This window comes from Mastigoproctus giganteus, chromosome 6 (genome assembly GCF_048544385.1).
Source record: "Mastigoproctus giganteus isolate SK-2022 chromosome 6, ASM4854438v1, whole genome shotgun sequence".
In the NCBI taxonomy this organism is placed as follows: domain Eukaryota; kingdom Metazoa; phylum Arthropoda; class Arachnida; order Uropygi; family Thelyphonidae; genus Mastigoproctus; species Mastigoproctus giganteus.
In genome coordinates this window covers 139,210,650-139,229,637 of record NC_143580.1, presented here as the reverse complement: position 1 = coordinate 139,229,637, position 18,988 = coordinate 139,210,650, and the positions used below count along the sequence as shown (strand labels likewise).

The 18,988-nt window shown below is 36.5% G+C and overlaps 1 protein-coding gene across 3 annotated transcripts in view; it reads left to right on the top strand.

Moving 5' to 3' along the window:
• LOC150084618 (deubiquitinase DESI2-like) overlaps positions 1-18,988 on the top strand; it is a 138,397-nt gene that overhangs the window by 93,094 nt on the left and 26,315 nt on the right. The gene's annotated exons all lie outside the window — the stretch shown is intronic.

Genomic DNA, 18,988 nt, shown 5'->3' with positions numbered 1-18,988 from the left:
ACCAAAAAATCAGCTGTTAATGAAAGGGGTAGATATAATAAATTTCAGTTAAAAAAAAAAATTAAGAATAAAATTTTATAATAAAAGAATAGCATCTTATAAACACTATATCAAGTAGTTATGTTCAATTTATGGGTAGACCTGAAGGAGGTTTAAAAAAATGAATCGTTTAAATCGCTTGAATTGTTTTTGAATAAAGGAAAATTGTTGAATGTAATTTTAGCATTGGTTTTGTGCACTGTTTAAAAAAAAAAGACCAATTTAATTATCTTAAAATTGTTAATTACAATTTACCACTCTTTCGGCAATGCAAGCAAGTATCCAAGTGAATGCTGAGGTCATGGTGAACAGGACTGTTCAAAATTCGTATCCTGTGTCAGGATGCCTTGCACAGGATGAATTTTTTTTTGTTTAATTTAATGCAGTTTCCTTCCAAGTAGTTTTCTTTAAAAAAAAAATTACAATTGTTGCTATCAATACAAATTGTTATACTCATTAGGTGTATACATTGCTGTGTTAGTGCATGTCAGTGCAGTATTATAGGACATTACTTTCCATCTGACCTTTTAGCCATTCATCAACTAATTTGTTCCATGCTCTTCTCTTACCTGTTTGATTTTTAGCCCTAGCTAGAATATGCCCCCATTCTAATGCTTGCGTGACACCATTAGTCCACTTTTTCTCTTGTTCTATTTCTAGGCCTATTACCATTCATTTTTGCTTTGAATGTTTGTTTAGTTAATTTCCCTTCTCCTATTCTTTCTACACACTCATACAATCTTAAGTTTGCTTTCCTTACCTCTGACAGGATATTTGTTATCAGTGCTTTTTTTGTAAAAAAAAATAGGTTCCGGTTCTCATTCTTTGCTATCAGGAAAAATTGAAAATTAAAAGGATATGAAAAGTACTCTAAAATTTTTTTTTTCTTGATATTGTTACTTTAGTAGTAATGATTTTGGAATAAGAACAACAAATTTAGTATATTAACACAGTTTATTAAGCATAAATGTATTCAAGTATATAAAAAAATAAGTAAAATGTGAATAAAATAAGTTAATAAATCGGTCAACTACTGAGTGCCGGGCACTCAAGATGAAGGTCCGTAGTTATAAATGGTCGTTAGTGTAGTATCTCAAATAGAGAGCTTTATGGTAGCTGAAAAAAGTTTCTAGTACCCTGGCTTGGCCTAAAACTGAGGAACTAATGAAAACGTTGTCTATTTGAGTCTTTCCAGTTGTTGTGAATGGCAAAGGTGGGAGAAGTGACTCCGACTTCTTCCTGGAGAAGTGATTAAAGTCTTGGGCAACTGGCAGGTGAGGGCCATGCAAGACTACACGCAGGTGCCTCCCCACTACCACCACCTCAACACTGGCTCTCTGAGTACCTCCTTGTCAGGACAACTCCAACTTTTAAAATTGTTAAAAAATAGTTCTCGTCGCAAAATTTATAAATGACCTTTATAGAATTATTAAATAGGTATTTAGCAATCTTTTCGTCATCAAAAGGAGAGTTACGTAGTACAAAGAAGTGCACTATTGAAGTGCAATAAAAAATTGTTTTTTTAATTTTAACACAAAAAGTAAATGATAGATTTCAGTTGGAATAGTTTTCCCTTGATAAGCATCGAATAATGTATAGCTAATGTGATTTTTAAATTTTTAGCTCCATTAGTGATGGAAATATAGGGGAGGACACGAAAATTACATTTTCCTGTCTGGCGCCCGCATTTTTAATTTTAAAAATATTTTAAACCTACTCGTTGAGCTCTTTCCAATGATGTATAACAAGCTATAGGTTGTCAAAAAAATTTTACCCCCCCCCCACATTTCTTAAACAAATTTTTGTCAACAACGATCAATATGGCATATGTTGGCTCACATGATGTACAAACCCATGCAAAATTTCAAGTCAATAGATTGAGTGGTTCGGGAGATACAGTGCTGTGACAGACGGACAACCTAGTGACATTTATTTTTACTTATTATTTTTAGGGTTCTTCGTTAGACTACGGACCCTAAAAATAATAAGTAAAAATAATTTCATAATAAAGCTTTTGTAGAATATTCCAAATTTTTATTAAGTTCTCATCCGACACCCTGCCGACTTTTTTTCTTCCTCTTTGTGTGTCTCTTGCTGAATGACGTTTCCGAAGCAGCCACAAATCGACATATTTTGCTGGATCGAAACGGGTCAGCGGTGGGCCTACAATTTTAAGAAACAATTCTGTCATCAAGGAAGCTCTGGTTGGGCTGGCGATCAGATTCATTTGTGAAAATCGCCATTCACATTCACTCGATGAAATTGGTATCGCACTCAGAGCATCCATAAAATGCTTCAATTCTTCCGAAACCACCCTTTCAATTAGGGATTCCCGAAATCCACGAATTGTATTTCTTTCATTTAACTGTAACCTCATTGACAATTTTCTAATTTCATTTTCACCAAATACCAACAATTCATGTTTAGAAGGTTTAATATCTTCGTTGTCCTCGTTTTCCTTCTCTCGTCATCAGTATTGTCACTAGTTCTTAAATTTGAATTTTTTCTTTTCTTTTTTTGAAACTGTCCGAAATGTGACTGTCATTCTGATATTCAGGTACTGTGCCATGTAAACAGAGAAAGGGAAAATTTACGGAAAAATGTGGATAATGCACTTCCGCGAAACAACAGATGATTATTTGTCGGGGTAAAAGAAAATCAGGCTCTCCTAATTCTCGAATGAGGCGCTTACAGTTGATTCACAGCAGTGTCCAACCTACAGCCCCTCCCGGAAAGTGAAATAAAACAGCATTTTAATTTTTATTAATTATCAAAAAAAATTTCTCATTAAATGTTTTGTTCAATAAATGTAATTGTGTATTGTACTTAATAAAATTTTCGAATATTTTCAATTTTACTTTTACATGCAACAAGATATGAAAAATGTAACACATTAAAGAAATCTAACTTTGAATTTTTTTTAATATGGCCCCTGTACAGGAAAAGGTTGGACACCACTGCAGTAGAAGGTGGAGCCCATTGAGAATACCCCTTGATCTCACTTTTGACCAGCGCGACTTCACCGTATGTGGGACAGGTGGTCGGATAGGTTTTACCAGGTACAACTAAGTTGTAGAATGGTAATCCCTTTAGATCTCTTAATGCGCGCAGCAGCACTAATTGCCTGAAGGCCAGAAATGCGAACAGTGCGTACCGAGTTAATTCTTTACTAATCCGTTCGCTATATGAAAATTTTCTTCGCTCAACAGAAAGTATTTTAAATGTTACTTCCAAAGGGAATTCAAAATGATTCGCTATAAAGGACTTCGTTAAACAGAGGCCCGACTGAGTAATTTAGAATTATAAAAATGTTTATACAGTTTTATATAGAAAATATCTTAACAATAGACAGTGAAAAATGCAGATTTAGTTAAATCATTTTAAGCTTATTTGAATAGTGGGTAAACGTGTGAAAAAAATTTATGGAATACTATAAATTTCAAAGTGCTCTGCATCCAAATGTCACACATCACTGTTAATAAAGGTGCCGGTACGCCGTACCGTTGTGTACCATCCCAAAAAAAGCACTGTTTGTTACCATAAAATGTTTTCTTTTCATAATTTGTAATAAGACCTTGCTATTGATTCCATGTTATAGTTCCATTTATTTTTCTAAAAAATTCCATTTTTGAATGTTGTAATTTTTGATCAGTTCTTTTAATTTCAGTTCTGTTACCTAGCCCTCAGCTCCATAGGTTAAAATAGGCAATAAAACTGTTATCCAGTTTCTCTTTTTTGACTAAATGAATCAGCATCCATACAATGACCTTGAAAATGGGGACTCACCTACCATCTTTGTGTAACAAGAGCAATGTAAACAAACATCATCCGTTGTGGGGATCTCCTCAGTTAGATAAAAGAGGTTGATCAATTGAAAAATTATTGGATGAACAAAACCTTTTGCTCCTGAATACTGATGTTGAAACTTCTGAATACTGGCATTGTTAAGTTAAAAAAAAAATAATTACAAAAATTAAGTAACAGACTCCACAAGAAAGCAACATGATGCTTATTTCAAATCATTTTCTAGTATTGCTTCAATTATGATCTATTTTCCTTATGTTATTTAAATGAAAAATATTGAAAATATTGATACACATGTGGATAACTTTTACTCAAGGGCTAAACATACATTTACATGGTGTAGTTCCCAGAAGAAATCAAGAAAATCCCATAGTATGTTATAGATGAGGGACAGGTTAGTCCTGAAAGAGGCTGTCATTACAGCCTCTATCTTTTTTTTTTAGCTATTTTCTTGAAAGGTACTGAAGACAAAAAGTAGTTTTAATAGTCCTATTTTGATTCCTTAGCTTATTTTAAAATTTAGTTAGGGATTTAGTAAGTCGTGACCTCTAACAAGAAGAGCTTTTGTATCAGTAGTGATTTTTGCATGAATAACATATCTGGTAATTATTAATTTGTAGTTGATTGCATCCTAGTGGTAATTGTAGTGTTCTAGTCGTAGTAAATTAGTAGTCAAAGGTTCTAATGACGTAAGTTGGCATTTTTTTTGTTTTTAGCTAAGGAATTAGAAAGGCAGTAAAAATGTAATAGTGTTAGCACATGCTACATAACAAAACTAAATGATAAATAACAACCTAAAATAGCATCGTTTGTACTGCCATCAAATAAGAAAGTTTAGTGTCGTGTTACTATTTTTGTATCTCTCAGTTTTGTATGTTATTTTTAAATTAAATTCTGAGTAAAATCATGCCTCAGACTAGAGCAGCAAAGCAATGGGCTCAGTGTAGCAAAAATGCTCCTGCAAATCAGGACTATACTTTATACATTACTTGTTATTGTTTTGTGAAACTACCTTGACCAGGACATGATACAGCCAGAGAGGATGCCTTTGTTTGTGTTGCAAAGAGCATGAGTAGGTAAAATGCAAATTCACCATTCTAATTGGTTTATGTGAGGGCTTTAAGAATACAGTTGATGCCTTGAAGGATTACTAGGGACCCATGAAGCACTCAGTCGCCCATCCCAGTGCTTGAGCCCATGCTCTAGCAGCAGACAACAAAAACAACATCCTGTGCAGCAGATAGCCTTCTTCCCACAGGAAGTAGCCATAGTTGATTTTAGGGTTATTCAGAGTTAGTGGGAAATATATTGTGCAAAAAGGAGAGATGAAATAGGACCACGGTATGTCTGCCAGGGGCTAAAGTTCATGATGTTGTAGACCACTTAGCATCTTTTAAGGGCACAAAAGATGATATTATTATATACTTTGGTACTAATGACAAGAGTACAAGATCTGAGGATTTAATAATTACAGGGCTATGTTGAGAAAACGTCAAGAGTTATGATTGTACAGGTAAACCTTGATATATGTGGTTAATTCATGCAATGAGTGTACTGTATATCTGGAAACCGCATATATCGAAGTTGAAAACCAATGGGAAAAATTCTAATTCATCCATGATGTTTTGGAACATTCGGTAGAAAACTTAATTTAGGCCTTTAAAATACATTTATATTTTTAAATATAAAAAATAATGATAAGCAAGTAAGCTAAAAAACGTTTATTAAAGAAATGAGCTAAAAATGAGTGAAAAATGGATATACTACTTTCTGGAAAAATATTTTTCAAGCATCGTTTGAATAGTTGTAGTCTCTTTTTCTCTTTATAAAATTTACAATAGCAGCTAATTCCATTTTCTAGTGTTTGGCAAACTAGCATACTTCTTTCCACATTTGGATCTAAATCCATAATTTGTTGCTTAACAGTTTCCAAATTTTGAAACATATGCTCGAGTTCCTTTAACAGAGTTTCCTTAGAGACACACTCCTCTCCTTCAGTCACAATTTCTTCTTTCTTGTCATAGGCACGCTGTTGCTCCAATTCTATAAGATCCGTGTCAGTGAGTGGTTGTGAATGTGAATGCAGGTATTCTCTGACATTAGGAGAATCAACATCTTCAAAGCCAAGATCCTTTCCAGTGACACTAATTTCTTTACTAACAGCGTCAACTTGATTTTTGAAGCCAAAATAGTCATTTGCACATTAAGGCAGAAGGTATTTCCATACAGCCCTCATTGTACTAGCCATAACTTCTTACCATGACTCATAAATATTTTCAATAGCTTGCCTAATATTAAAATTCTTCTAAAACTCAGTCAACGAAATTGCACCTTCCACTGTCATAGCTTGCACTGCTTGCGCAAAAGTTCTTCGTAGATAATAGGCCTTGAAAGTTGAAATTATGCCCTGATCCTTTGGCTGTAGCAAAGACGTAGTGTTCAGAGGTAAAAATACTACTTTTACATTTTCACGCAGATCATTCAGCACAGTAGGATTGCCAGGGGCATTGTCAAGAACTAAGAGGGCTTTAAATGTAAGATTATTTTGCTTGCAATAGTTTTCGACTGCTGGACAAAAATAACTCTTAAACCAGTCTTCAAACAAAGCTTGCATGACCAATGAGTTTTTATTTGCCCGCCAAATTACAGGAAATGATGCTTTGTTACAACCTTTTAAAGCTCTCGGATTTAGCGGATGATATATAAGCATAGGTTCCAATTTGAAATTGCCTTCAGTGTTTCTTCCAAACAGAAGAGTTAAGTGGTCCTTGGAGACTTTGTAACCAGGTTGCGATTCTTCTTTTTTAGCTGTGAAATTCTAGACTGCATTTTCTTCCAATAAAAGACCAGTTTCATCAATGATAAAAATTTGGTAGTCATCGTAATTATTTTCCTCAATTATTTTTTAAAAATAATTGAGGAAAATTTTAAGGGGCATGTATAGAGGAATGGTATAAATGTTTGTGACCGTATTAACCGAAACGTGCAGGAAATTTGGTGGCTGCACATTTATCAGCACTCATCTCATCCCTTATTAACTTGATATTATACATTCTACTTCGAACTTAACTTTTCAAACCACCCTCTGCTGGCAGAAAATATCATTGTATCCCCTTTGAATTTGTTTTCTTTGAGCAATGAAAACAGGCTAAGCGCTTTTACCATTATGTTGTTGGTAACAATTGGAATCCGTTTTTGATTGCAATCTTCCAGCCAAGTTATTAAAAGATTCTCCATTTAAACCGAAATAGGACTTCTGTTCCAGTGCACTGCATACTAAAAGATGTTTATGCAACTTTACCTTGTTCTATGTATTCCTTAGATTTGGATGGAATTAGTCACACCATAGACTCATTGAGGCCTAGCGGCATGCCGATGCGTCTTGCTTTGACCGTTATCACACTGTTTAACAATGTCAAGTTTCATATCCAAAGTAATAACTTCATGTTTCTTCTTATCAGATTCCACTGATAAGTCATTTTTATATCACTTTTCCTTTTGGACATGGTGAACTTTTACAAAATGTTAATTATTACTTAGTGTGAAATACACTAATAGTAAGAGACTGCTTCGCTTTGACACGTCTACATTGGATGGTTGCCTAAGCAAAACTGAGCTTATGGCAAGATAATGGAGTGGCAAAAGCACAATCTGGCAACCTGTTTACGGATTAAATTTTTGGGAATGTCTTTTTATTGCGTTGCTAAAAATTTTTTGTTTCATAATCGGCTGCACTATTTGAAATTTTAAGGGGCATGTATAGAGGAATGGTATAAATGTTTGTGACTGTATTAACCGAAACTTGCATTGATCAAAAACGCATATATCAAGGGTTTACCTGTATTTGAAAATGTCTGTAATCTTGTCCAGGCATGTTAGAACGGAGAGAACATGATGAAAGCCTTGTCAATAAATTCGGCAAGGCTCATGGGCTAGAATTTTTTGTGCTTGTTAACAGGAGAGTCTGTTATTTTCAGGGAATGGGATATACTTCAGTAGAAGGGGTGCAAAATTTATTTGCTGATGCTTTCCATTCACTGACTAAGAGATTAACAGAAGTTGCAGGCAGAAGTGTAAGTGATTCTTGCACTGCTTTCCTTGGAACATGTAGCAGTCTGGAAAATGAGATAATGGCGATTTCAAGGCCTGCTAAGGTTCTTCATAGTACAAAGAAATATGTGGGCTGTGTTAGGGTTATTAAGAGTTAAAACAGGTGCATGTATATTTCCGTGTACACCAATGCTGGAAACTTAGTAAATAAATTTGGCAAATTTGAAACACTGGTCAAGTCATAAGATGGATGCATTGTGAAGGTATTGGAGACATGATGCCACTCAGATATACAGGGTGCAGAATTTGAATGGGGAGTGTACAGAAAGAATAGACGGGACAGAGAAGGAGAACGTTATGCTCTTAGTTAAAAATCACATAAGATCTAAGGCTGTGCATTCATTTGACATGAATAGCCAGTGCAATATGGACTCAGTCTGGTGTATCTAAGCACTAGGAAAATGAAAATTTGAGTGTGTTATGGGTATATGACTATGATGAGTATAATGAATAACTGTACGGGCATACAGAGTGGACCAATAAATCAGACTGTCTGATGATGGACTTTCCAGATATTGAAAGAACCTTGTGGCTTTGTCACTCACACAGTACAAGACTTTTCTGGATTTATTGGATGACTGTTTTCTACACTAGCATGTTAGGCAACGAGAGAAAGCAGTATTCCTGTTCTGATTATCAGCAGTGACTCTTCATTCATTAAGAATCTGAAAATATTACTTGAAGAAATTACCTGAAAAATTTACTTGAAGACGTGACTACTGTCAATGGTTAAGGGAAGGACTTTTTGCTTTTGTAAAAGTGACTACAGTGGTCTCAGTTTTTAAATTCTATACCTCGAATACAAGGATGTTCTCATAATTATGGCTATGGTTTGCTTACGTCTTTTGTTGCCTCCCTTAATATAATCAGATAAATTAGATATTTTTTCACATTTAGCTTCAACAATTTCTCTTCCAATTTTATTTCACTTATCATAAAATTATTCAGCTCTCTGTTAGAATTGGATACACTTGTGACATCCCCTTGCCTAAAAATTCTTCATCTGTGAATGTAGAGGCAAAATATGTTTTCAGTTTGTTAGCAACCTAAGCAAGTTCATCAACAGTTAAACCATTTATATCTAGTGGACCAGTGTTATGCATCCCCATCCTTTGTGTTTTCATAAGTAAAGACTCCTTGCTCTTTACCTTTATATTCTTTGCCAGAGACTTTTCATAATCTGCCTTAGCTTGCCTAACTTCCATTGTTACTTGCTTACAGACTAGTTTATACCTAGTGTATCACCTGATCATTTATATGCATCCCCCATGTTCCTTCTCTGCTATGATACTGAACAATATCTCTTAATTGGTATAAAAAGCCAGTAGCTTCTACTCTTACATCTCTGAAAGCTTCCCATTTAGAATTTATTATTGGTGGTTGGCCCCAAAGGACCATATAGATAGGAATGCAGTTATGCTGGTGTTACAGCATGGAATTGTGGTATACGGAAAGTTCACCGCCTGGAAAATTCATTGTCAGGGTATTAATTAAATACTTTATTATTATAATAACATTCTGTAGTAACAGTATTTAAGGTGGGCTTGGCATTAGTACAAAGAAAATATAAAGCAGTAAAAAGACAAAATTTAATAAGAAATGTTATGAGCTATGCCTTGAATAAAATCGAAAATATTATTCGGACCGTATTCATTGACAATTTTTCTCACACGCACTGCACAGTCATGATGTTTTTTCTTTGGCATTTGTAATTCATGTTCACTCACATATTGTTTGAACCACACTTCGTTTAGGCTTTGTTCTTTTTTTAAACAGTTTATAAATTTACATATGTTTATATCATGGGTTGATACTTGTTCTTCAAAACCTCTATGCCAACCTTTCACAGAATTGTTTGTTTTTGGTAAACCTTCCAAAACAGTTTCATATAAATTCCACATTTCATGTGGAAAATGTGGTTGCCATTGTTGCTGCCTTCTATGTGGACGTCCATTCCACATATCTTCAAAGTAGTCAAGAACTTCTTGAGCTTCTGAGGAAAAATCCCACTTTCGCATAAAAATTCAAATACATCTACTACTGCAATTGCCGGCACAAAAGCTATTGCAGATAACATACGCAGCTTTAATGCGAAATCTTCAGTTTCGTATCGTTGTTTCAGTCAATTTCTCTGAATTATACGAAAAATACACTGAGTGAAATGGAAGAAACAACCTCGGTGTTTTTCATTTGGAAATCCCTTCTTACACGCACTAATCATTGCCTTCTCAAAATCAGTGGTTATCGATAATGGTGAAAGTGATGGCTCTAAATTCTTTTAACTGTTCTAGAAGAGTTATGTAGGTACATTCTGACTTGTCAGGTAACAGTGCATACACTAACAGCAAAGATACATTCTGTTTCAAACCATATATTATGTATAACTGATGGAATAGCAGCGGAACAGTTTTAAAAGTTCCATCAGCGTACCAGTGGTCACTTTGTGCCAATAAATGGAGGTTGCGTTGTGTTGAAAAAATTAATATCTGCTTCTCTTTTGGATCGGAATCAAAAAGTAAAAACTGTTCTCCATTGCACGTTTTGGTATATTCTTCGGGAAACTGACTATCACTATGGGGAGTTAGAAGAGCTGGACCAGACATATGTTTATTTATAATATTTCTTATTGTTCTTTTAATACTGTCTACACTTGTAAGTTTAGGCGCTGCTGCTAGACTGCATTCACTAGTAGCACTTGATATTATGTAATGCGGTGCATCATTTGTAGTTTTCGCACTTGTATGAATGATATCATAAACTTTCACTGCCTCTACTTTTGCTGCATCACCACAATGATTGTGTTCTTTCTTCCATGTTCCAACAATTTTGTTGTCAACTGTACTGACTCATGCTTGACATTTTGTTTTTTGATACTTTTCACATTTCCAATGAGTCTTTTCTTGAATCTGCTTGTCTTTAAAGAAGCAGTGACCCCCGATTATCAACTTCCTCTTTCCTTTTTCTCTCTGAATAAACTGGAGAGACATTTTGGACTGCTAATAAAGTAGGGACCGGAGCAAAATTAAGAAAAGTCATATTTATATGTCCTCTTAGGTATACTACTTAGAAAATAGGATTATAATATCAGTGCAACTAATTATTGGTAAAAATTTTATTTTGTAAAGGATTACATGCATTAGTTTTTATGGCTGGATGCCCTTCCTGACGCCAACCCTCAACATTTATCTGGGCTTGGGACCGGCACCTACTGAGGCTGGCTTGCCCCTCTCGGTGGCTGGCGTAAAAACTATGCCAAAAACCAAAGAAAATGATAGAATGATGGAAAATGGATGTGGAACGGCTAGGGCGTACCCCCATAAGTGATGCGCAGTCACGTTGCCCGGAAACTGTGGGAAAAGGGTCAGGGCTACTGAACAAAGGACAGGTTCGGTTAAAGAAGTTAGTCCAGCTAGAGAAGAAGGTGAGGATGAAAAGTGTTAGAATAGGAACATTGAACATCGGGACGATGAATGGAAAGAGTAGAGAGATTGTGGATTTGATGCAAAGAAGAAGAGTGAAGATCTTATGCCTACAAGAGATAAGGTGGAAGGGAAATAAAGTAAAAGAGCTCAGTGAAGGGTACAAGTTGTTCTTTAGGGGATGAGAGAGGAAAAAATGGAGTAGGTATTGTAATTGATAAGGAGTTAAAGGATGGAGTGTGTGAGGTCAACAGAAGGCGCGACAGGACTATGAGCGTCAAACTGGAGGTGGGTGGACACGACCACAATATACGTGTGTATACCCCGCAAATAGGATGTGGTTAGGAAGAAAAGGATGGCTTTTGGATGGAAATGGATCAAGTGGTCAAGGCAATACCTGAGAAAGAGAGGTTGATTGTTGGAGGTGATTTAAATGGATATTTAGGAAGAAGCAAGAGAGAGAGAGAGAGAGGAAGGAAAAGCATTTGGAAGGTGGAGTATTGGAGAAAGAAATGGAGAAGGGGAGAGGATAGTAGAACACGGCATTCGACCTGGCAATAGTTAACGCCTACTTCGAAAAGAAAGAAAGCCAGCTGATAACATATAAGAGTGGGGGAAAGGATAAGCCAGATTGACTATATCATGTGCTGTAGGAGGCATTTAAAGGAAATGAGGAACGGCAAGGTGATAAACGGAGAAAGTGAGTCTGCACAACATAGATTGCTTATGGTCGATTGGGAGGTTGCGACGGACAAAAGTAGGAAATATTCAAGACAGAGGGAGAAAAGGATAAAATGGTAGAGATTGAAAGAGGAGGGTTTAAGGAAGGAGTTTAGGGAAAAGGTGCTAAAAGGAATAAAGTTACCGGAAGACATGCAAGAGTGGTGAAAGTTAAATAGTTGTATCATAAGGAAAGTTGGAGAAGAGTTGTTGGGGAAAACATCAGGAAAGGGAGGTGCCAGAGGGAAAGGAGGCTTAGTGGTGGAATGAGGAAGTGCAATCTGTGATAAAACAAAAGAAGGAGATGAAGAAAAGATGGGATTTAACAGATAACCAGGAAGATAAAGAAGCATATAAATTAGCAAATAAGGAGGCAAAAAGGGTTGTGGCAATAGCAAAGGCGAAGATAATGGATGAGGCCTTTGGGGAACTGGAAAGGATAGATGGGGATAGGCAGTTGATGAGAATAGCCAAAGCAAGAGACAAGGCATCAAAGGACTTCTCATCAATAAAACAGATAAAAGATGAGAGGGGAGTGGTGATACAGGAGAAGGTTAAGAAAGGTGGAAAGACTATTTTAAGAAGTTATTAAATGAGGAAAACCCAAGAGCATTATGTGAGGATGGAGAGACGAATGAAAGAGTAGTGGAAGGCATAAGCAGGAAAGAAGTGGAAAGTGCACTCAGAAAAATGAAGAGAAGGAAAGCAGTAGGTGCTGATTAGATACCAGTAGAGGTATGGAGACGTATGGGCAAAGAAGGGATCGATATCTTATGGGACCTTATGGAAAAACTGTGGCAGCAGGAGAGGAGACCAGATGAGTGGAAGGAAAGTATACTTGTGCCAATCTATAAAGGAAAGGGTGATGTGCAGGAATGTAGGAACTACATGGGAATAAAGTTAATGTCTCATTCGATGAAGATCTGAGAAAGAATTGTGGAATGAAGGATAAGGCAAGAGATGAAAATAGGAGAGGAACAGTTCGGTTTCATGCTGGGAAGAGGAACAACGGATGCAATCTTTGCTTTAAGGCAGGTGATGGAAAGGTACAGGGAGATGCAAGTAGAGTTGCACATGGTGTTCATAGACCTGGAAAAAGCATATGGACAAGGGGTATGGAGAGGTATGAGGGAGAAGGGTGCATCAGAAAAGAACGTAAGGCTTGTGAAGGAAATGTACGAGGAACGGTGACTCAGGTTAAGAGTAGTGTAGGTATGACTGAGGGGTTCTCTGTAGTAGTTGGACTTCACCAGGGATCAGCTCTCAGCCCATATCTGTTCAGTCTGGTAATGAAGAGTAGAGCACCATGGAGTATGCTGTTTGTCTGAGACATGAAGAGTAGAGCACCATGGAGTATGCTGTTTGTCTGAGACATGAAGAGTAGAGCACCATGGAGTATGCTGTTTGCAGATGATATAGTACTGTGCGAACCATCGCAAGGAAAGGTAGAGAAGAAATTGGAGGAATGGAGGAGAGCGTTGGAAGAGAGGGGCATGAGGATAAGCAGAACAAAGACAGAATAGATGGCATTAAATGGAGAAGATGAGAGTTCTATAAAACTGCAGGAGGAAAAGCTACCATCAGTTCGAAATTTAAGTATCTGGAATAAACGTTGAGAGGGATGGAGGATTGAGTGCAGAAATACAGCATAGAGTGCAATATGGATGGTTGAACTGGAAAAAGATGAGTGAGGTGCTGTGTAATAAGAGAGTAAGTTGCAGAATGAAGAGAAGATTATATAAAACTGTGGTTAGATCCACATTGATGTATGATGCTGAGACATGGGCAATTACAAGGGCCCAGGAGAAGATGGAAGTGGCGGAGATGAGGATGCTAAGATGGATGTGTAGTGTAACGAGGAAGGACAGGATAAGAAACGACTACATCAGAGGCATGGTTAAGGTGGGCCTCTGAGTAAAAAAAATGCAGGAATCTAGGTTGAGGTGGCTTGGACATGTGGAACGAAGGAGTGAGGAATATGTGGGGAAGAGGTGCGAAAAGTTGGAGGTGATAGGGAAGAAGAAGAGGGGGAGACCTAAGCTGAGATGGAAGGACAAGGTGGCAGAGGATTTAAAAGAGAGAGGAAGCCCAAGATAGGGAGGAATGGAGGAAAAGAATTAAGGATGGAAATGCCAACCCCATATAAATGTGGGAAGAAGGCGAAGATAAAGAAGAAGAAAGGATTACATCCATTAACAGGTAATTGTTAGGCAGAGCTCGAATTTCACGGAAATTACCTGTATAGGATTATGCCTCGATGGAACTGCAGGAAAAATTTCTGAACATCCGTTAATCCCTCAATCAAATTGCACCAAGTACCGTTACTAAGATTATATTAAGTTGCTTAGATTTAGCAAACGGTATATTTGATTACTCTGTGAAACATTTCACTCAACTTTTTACTGTGCATACTGTGGAAAATTTTTAACAGTACAAATACCTGCAGTATTTGTACTGTTAAAAATCAGAGGCGATTTCCCATGAAGGTGCCTTATGTATGATAAAAGAGGAGTGTGCAAAACTCCAACATTTTTTATGAACAAAATGCAAAAATTCTTAGTTTGCATGTAACAGAAAAAATACTATTTTACAAAATAAATATCTAAAATCGTTACATAAACAAACTCTGACGATGAATTTTCCTGGCAGTGAATTGTATGCGCGGCGAATTATGGGCAGTGAATGTTCCTAGATCCTGGAATTGTTTGGGTGTAGTTTTGTCTGATTGGATACTGTGATATAGTGACAAAGGAACTGGATGCAAGAAATAATTTTTACATTGTATGCTTAGATTTCAGAAAAGCATTCGATGCTTTTCACATAAAAGACTGCTGTACAAACAGTATGGCTTTAAAGGCACATTATTGCTAAAGGGGTGGTTGAGTGGGCAAAGACAGAGAGTGGTTGTCAATGGGCTTTGCTCTTCTTGGACGAATGTTACTAATGGATTGCCCCCAGGTTTCATTGTCTGGATTGTTGTTGTTTTCGGTGTTTATTGATGATATGGATGAAGGCATATCAGTCTAATGTTTGAGTGTGCAGATAATACGAAGGTTGGCTAATGACAGTAATCAAGGTATGCTACTTCAAGAAGATGTAGATAAATTAGGCAGATTGGCTGAGAAGTGACAAATGCAAGGTACTTCATATGGGTAGCAGTAATCTCCGATTAATGTATGAACTGTATGGTGCAGTGACAAAGCATCTGGTTGCAAGAAATAATTTTGGCATCATATACTTAGGTTTCATAAAAGCTTTTGATACTCTTACTCGTGAAATACTGGTGTATTAATTGGAGCAATGTGGCATTAAGGGCAAGTTACTGCTATGGATAAAAAGATGGTTGAGTGGGAAAAGACAGAGAATGATTATCATTGGGCACTGCTCTTCTTGGACATACACTAGTGGAGTTGTTATTGGAGATATTACGGTGCAGTGGCTGCTAAAGATTAGTAGAATCCTCCCTAGTTCAGTGCTGGGCCTTTCAGAATTTAACTCTTAAGTTTGCATTTAGTGTGAAGGTTGGCAGTGACAATCAGAGTATGCTACTTCAACAAGATATAGATAAATTAGGTGGATGGGCTGGAACTAGCAATTGAAGTTTACATCGATAAGTGCAAGGTACTTCACATGAGTGGTAATTGTGCAGTCAGATATATAGTTCTCTTAGCAGTGCAGACAGCAGCCAGGACAGCTCATGGGGTTGATATCCAGGAATGTCACCAGTTGGAATAAGGAGGTGATTATCCCATTCTTATTTTCAGAACTGAGGTCTCTACTTATAAGAGCACCCTTTTGTTCCCCTTGCTAACCTTGTTGCTCTTCTCTGCATCTGTTTCAACAGTTCCACATCCTTCTGCAAAAGAGGTTTCCAGACCTAACTTTCAGTTGTGGCCTAACTTTCAGTGGCAGTTTAGTGGCAGTCCTTGGTGCCACTAAACAACCTTGTGCCACTAAAAAAAACAAAAAAAAAAACCCAACAGGATAATCACATTCCTTGCCCCTACTTGGAAAATTTCTTTACATCATTGACAAAACCCCATGGTTTTGTCAATTTGTCAATACAGGAATTTTGTTATAACAGTTTGGCTAGTTTATCCTTGAATTTATTGAAACTGTACTGTTCCAGCGGTCAACAACTCTCTGGCTGAGGACAAATTTCTTCACATCTCTCATGCAGCCATTCTTCCTTAATTTGAATGTATGTTCTGTTGTGTGTAATATGAACAAGAGGAAGGATTCCGTTAGCACTGATCTACTCAGTTCATTAGAGGAGGTAGGCAAGTGATATGTGAAGTGTTTTTTTTTTTTTTTTTTGGCTAATGCTTTGCTTTTTTGCATCATTTGCTGCTACTAGTATTAAACTTGGTGGGGGGTGCTGTGTGCCACATGTTTTGAAGTTGTAGTTGTACTGTTATCCAAGATTCATTGGATAATTTTTATCCCAGAATATGAGTTTACAATGTAAGTTTACCTGTGCTAAAATGAAATACCAATTGAACAAATTTTGCTTGATGGCTAAATGAAAATTTACAGCAGGCTTTTCTCAGATGTTTATTTCAGCTGTATCCGTTACCTTTACCTTTCTAATTATGTAGGAATAATTAGAACTATAACATATACAGTAGACTCTCGATTTTCCGGGATAGATGGTAAAAAACAAATCACGGATAATCGATTTCCCGGTTAATCCCAAAATACAGAAGTCCCCGAGATATGTTCCAGGACTTGTTACTTCGTCGAATTTTACATAACTCGGGAATGTCTAATAATATATTGTTACTATATTATTATTGACAAATCTGAATTCAGTGCGATACTTGTTAATGTTTGACCATTTTTATACATTCTTATTATTTTAATTATCTGATCCAAATTGATCACTTTCCTTTCTTGATACTAGTACCACTTATTCTCTTAGTCGGCAGGCACCTCCGTAGCCAGGTGGGCAGGAGCAGCAGTGCATAGCACACGTTTCTTGATTAGACTGGGGTTCGAGCCCGTGACCACCAAATACGGAGGATGCAGAAAGGTCAGGGAATGACCACTGCATATCCCCAGAGCAATATGGCCTTAGTTGCTAATGCTCCTAAAAACGAAACAACAACACCACTTCTCTTAGTCGGCACCACGATAACAGTCAAAATTAAGTTTTCTGAAAAGAACTTCACAGAGTTAAGGCGAAAACTCACTATTATCACCCCACGCGAGCTCATATTTTGCTAATGCACATTCATGGAGGTCACTGGCATAAAACAATAAAAACAATTTGCACTTTCTGGTTTATTGGACTTTTCTGTTCGTGCATCTAATTATAAACGGGTAGTAAACTCGATGTTATTGCATTTGCGAAAATACCGATAGCTGGAATTCTAAGGGTTTTTACGTTATTATGGTGAAATGTGTGTCCCCTTCACTGAAATCTTCAGTCATAAAAAAAAAAAAAAAAACCATAAATATAAATTGTAAGAATCTTCTCTTCTTTCCTGTTTTTTTGCTTGTTACTCCGAATCTCACTTATGCAATTTGTGCGTGCCGTGATCATCGTTATTGATTGCTTATTATTATTTTTTGTTTTGTTTTGTTTTAAATTTTACAATCCTAAAAAAAAAAAAAAAAAAAAAAATTGAGTTAAAAAAATATTTTTTTATGTAAATCCGTAGTTGTGTAAGTCTGGGACTTACTGTATCGAAAAATGCTCAGCAACCTATGTAAAAAATATGGTGATAGATAAAAGAAAAACGAAAAAACTTACCACGTCCATTATTTTTTGTGATGTCAATTTTAAATCTAATAGCTTCCCTTTATTTTTTATGATGTTGTGTATGGTTTGGTCACCAACATTATAATGGTTCAGTAAAGATTTAATGGATGCACTGTTTTTGAAATTTTGAATAATTTCAAGTTTTTGTTTAATTGAAAGTGCAACTGTTTTGCATTTACCCAACATTTTTGCTTTTTCTATACAAAAAAAAAAAAATATATATATATATATTTACTATTAAAAAAATTTCGACATCCCTGACATAAATAATGAAATGTTTATCTTTTTGCCATGCAACGGAACACAATAATCGTTGTGTGCCGTGCAATGGCACACAATGATTCTTTTTTTTTTTTTTTTTTTTGAGTGGCGAGTGGGAAGACAGCGGGCGTTGCAAGGTAATAGGTACATTAATCTTCCAATGGATGTCGCTTATTTATGACTTTTTAAAGGCCAATTTGTAATCCTTGTTCTGACTCATTATGTATGTGAATAAGAACCTGGTAAAGAGTTTGTGACAATTATGCTTGTTTATTAAAATTATTTATCTTGGTGTACGTGTGTGAATAGTTTATTTCTTGATAGGTAACACTCATGAAGAAAACACCTCATTTAAAGGCATGATTAATGCTGCCTACAGTTGTTGCAAATTGGACAGATGCAGATCTCTACTCCAAACAGGTCATACTTCCTTGTCTCATAGATACTTAATTGGATCGAGAGATGGTGTCTGGGATGACCACTGCAGTAATGGTGAATTCATTCTTATGTTCTTGGAACCAGTTCTGTAAAATTTTAGAATGAACTCATTTGCATTTGGATATACTGCAGTTATGGCCTCTGTAGCCGAGTTGTCAAGAGCGGGAGTGCAGTAGCACATGCTCTTTGAATAGACCGGGGTTCATGCCCTTGACTGCTAAATACGGTCGATCTGCCAACCTGCACTGGACCAGCGTGGCAGATTATGGTCCATTTCCCTCAGCATGAATTGTTGAAGAGTCTTCCATCCTGCAGTGGGTTGATAATGGCTGCAGTTTAGCTTTTTTTACCTTTTTATACTGCAGTTATGAAGGGATGTGTTGCTGGAAACAATTTCCAGATTACTTGTGGCATCCAAATGTCGATCCACTGG